General features: G+C 34.5%; 2 long non-coding RNA genes across 2 annotated transcripts; one reads left to right on the top strand and one right to left on the bottom strand.

The window, feature by feature from the left end:
• Positions 1 to 1282: 1282 nt before the first annotated feature.
• On the top strand, positions 1283 to 2487 carry LOC138320768 (uncharacterized). The gene is made up of 3 exons (XR_011208244.1): positions 1283 to 1395; positions 1596 to 1645; positions 2434 to 2487. It is a non-coding gene; the product is annotated as an uncharacterized lncRNA (long non-coding RNA).
• On the bottom strand, positions 1738 to 2893 carry LOC138320769 (uncharacterized). The gene is made up of 2 exons (XR_011208245.1): positions 2039 to 2893; positions 1738 to 1990 (listed from the first exon to the last, which is right to left on the bottom strand). It is a non-coding gene; the product is annotated as an uncharacterized lncRNA (long non-coding RNA).
• Positions 2894 to 3867: the final 974 nt, after the last annotated feature.

Below are 3867 nucleotides of genomic sequence, written 5' to 3'. Positions count from 1 at the left end.
TAATTAGTTATGCAATATAACAGACTAGTAAGCCACTAAAACTTTTTTGAAGTTTTCTCAGTTTTAATGGGTACATAATCCAGTGATTCTGCCTGTGTCTGGGACTACAAAAGTCCATAGCCAATTATGGGCAAAAGCCCCTAACACAGGCGAATCCTAGATTCGCACCCAATAAAACTGGAAAAAGAGAGTAAAGCTTGCCTTAGTATCATCATGATCGTGATTTAACAAAAAAGATTCATATAATAAGAGGATTTTTTTTTAAGTTATGTTCAAGTACACCTAAAATGTGATATATAGGCATACATAAATTACTAGTTTAAACTGGGACTTAAACCTTAAAAGTACTTCTCCATTTAGACTGGCATCACATATCTCAGCTGTAAATTAAAACAGATAGATTTGATTTATATCTTGACATTTTATTGTCATCATTCTCCAATCTACATTTGCTTGCCTTGGTACAATGAAGGGTGCCTTTATACCAATTATAACAGTTAACCAATGGATGAAACATAGAATTTACAAACATCAAGACAGATATCTGGACCTGAGGGGCGAAAATAACTGTCCACCCTGAAACTATTAAGTTACTGTAGTGTTAACATAACACATAGTGGTAACCCTGACAATGTTACTATAAAGGTACCATTCTATTAACACATAGTGGTAGCCCTGACAATGTTACTATAAAGGTACCATACTGTTAACACATAGTGGTAGCCCTGACAATGTTACTATAAAGGTACCATACTCTTAACATATAGTGGTAGCCCTGACAATGTTACTATAAAGGTACCGTACTCTTAACATATAGTGGTAACCCTCACAATGTTACTATAAAGGTACCATACTGTTAACATATAGTGGTAACCCTGACAATGTTACTATAAAGGTACCGTACTCTTAACATATAGTGGTAACCCTGACAATGTTACTATAAAGGTACCATAATGTTAACACATAGTGGTAACCCTGACAATGTTACTATAAAGGTACCATACTGTTAACACATAGAAGTAACCCTGACAATGTTACTATAAAGGTACCATACTGTTAACACATAGAAGTAACCCTGACAATGTTACTATAAAGGTACCGTACTCTTAACATATAGTGGTAACCCTGACAATGTTACTATAAAGGTACCATACTGTTAACATATAGTGGTAACCCTGACAATGTTACTATAAAGGTACCATACTGTTAACATATAGTGGTAACCCTGACAATGTTACTATAAAGGTACCATACTGTTAACATATAGTGGTAACCCTGACAATGTTACTATAAAGGTACCATACTGTTAACATATAGAAGTAACCCTGACAATGTTACTATAAAGGTACCGTACTCTTAACATATAGTGGTAACCCTGACAATGTTACTATAAAGGTACCGTACTGTTAACACATATTGGTAACCCTGACAATGTTACTATAAAGGTACCATACTGTTAACACATATTGGTAACCCTGACAATGTTACTATAAAGGTACCATAATGTTAACACATATTGGTAACCCTGACAATGTTACTATAAAGGTACCATAATGTTAACATATAGTGGTAACCCTGACAATGTTACTATAAAGGTACCATAATGTTAACACATAGTGGTAACCCTGACAATGTTACTATAAAGGTACCATACTGTACAATAGGTACCCTGACAATGTTACTAAAGGTACCTACTGTTAACACATATTGGTAACCCTGACAATGTTACTATAAAGGTACCATACTGTTAACACATATTGGTAACCCTGACAATGTTACTATAAAGGTACCATAATGTTAACACATATTGGTAACCCTGACAATGTTACTATAAAGGTACCATAATGTTAACATATAGTGGTAACCCTGACAATGTTACTATAAAGGTACCGTACTGTTAACATATAGTGGTAACCCTGACAATGTTACTATAAAGGTACCGTACTGTTAACACATAGTGGTAACCCTGACAATGTTACTATAAAGGTACCTACTGTTAACATATATGGTAACCCTGACAATGTTACTATAAAGGTACCATACTGTTAACACATATTGGTAACCCTGACAATGTTACTATAAAGGTACCATAATGTTAACACATATTGGTAACCCTGACAATGTTACTATAAAGGTACCATAATGTTAACACATATTGGTAACCCTGACAATGTTACTATAAAGGTACCATATTGTTAACATATAGTGGTAACCCTGACAATGTTACTATAAAGGTACCATACTGTTAACATATAGTGGTAACCCTGACAATGTTACTATAAAGGTACCATACTGTTAACATATAGTGGTAACCCTGACAATGTTACTATAAAGGTACCATACTGTTAACATATAGTGGTAACCCTGACAATGTTACTATAGAGGTACCATACTGTTAACAATAGTGGTAACCCTGACAATGTTACTATAAAGGTACCATACTGTTAACACATAGAAGTAACCCTGACAATGTTACTATAAAGGTACCATACTGTTAACACATAGTGGTAACCCTGACAATGTTACTATAAAGGTACCATACTGTTAACACATAGTGGTAACCCTGACAATGTTACTATAAAGGTACCATACTGTTAACATATAGTGGTAACCCTGACAATGTTACTATAAAGGTACCGTACTCTTAACATATAGTGGTAACCCTGACAATGTTACTATAAAGGTACCATACTGTTAACACATAGTGGTAACCCTGACAATGTTACTATAAAGGTACCATACTGTTAACACATAGTGGTAACCCTGACAATGTTACTATAAAGGTACCATACTCTTAACATATAGTGGTAGCCCTGACAATGTTACTATAAAGGTACCATACTCTTAACATATAGTGGTAACCCTGACAATGTTACTATAAAGGTACCATACTGTTAACATATAGTGGTAACCCTGACAATGTTACTATAAAGGTACCGTACTCTTAACATATAGTGGTAACCCTGACAATGTTACTATAAAGGTACCATAATGTTAACACATAGTGGTAACCCTGACAATGTTACTATAAAGGTACCATACTGTTAACACATAGAAGTAACCCTGACAATGTTACTATAAAGGTACCGTACTCTTAACATATAGTGGTAGCCCTGACAATGTTACTATAAAGGTACCATACTGTTAACATATAGTGGTAACCCTGACAATGTTACTATAAAGGTACCATACTGTTAACATATAGAAGTAACCCTGACAATGTTACTATAAAGGTACCGTACTCTTAACATATAGTGGTAACCCTGACAATGTTACTATAAAGGTACCGTACTGTTAACACATATTGGTAACCCTGACAATGTTACTATAAAGGTACCATACTGTTAACACATAGTGGTAACCCTGACAATGTTACTATAAAGGTACCATACTGTTAACACATAGTGGTAACCCTGACAATGTTACTATAAAGGTACCATACTGTTAACATATAGTGGTAACCCTGACAATGTTACTATAAAGGTACCATACTGTTAACATATAGTGGTAACCCTGACAATGTTACTATAAAGGTACCGTACTCTTAACATATAGTGGTAACCCTGACAATGTTACTATAAAGGTACCGTACTGTTAACACATATTGGTAACCCTGACAATGTTACTATAAAGGTACCATACTGTTAACACATATGGTAACCCTGACAATGTTACTATAAAGGTACCATATGTTAACACATATTGGTAACCCTGACAATGTTACTATAAAGGTACCATATGTTAACATATAGTGGTAACCCTGACAATGTTACTATAAAGGTACCGTACTGTTAACATATAGGAACCCTGATAATCCCTGACAATGTTACTATAAAGGTACCTACTGTTAACATATAGTGGTACCCT

Source organism: Argopecten irradians, chromosome 4 (genome assembly GCF_041381155.1).
Source record: "Argopecten irradians isolate NY chromosome 4, Ai_NY, whole genome shotgun sequence".
Lineage (NCBI taxonomy): Eukaryota > Metazoa > Mollusca > Bivalvia > Pectinida > Pectinidae > Argopecten > Argopecten irradians.
Note: the sequence above shows the minus strand (reverse complement) of the source record. Positions and strands in the feature narration are given on the sequence as shown.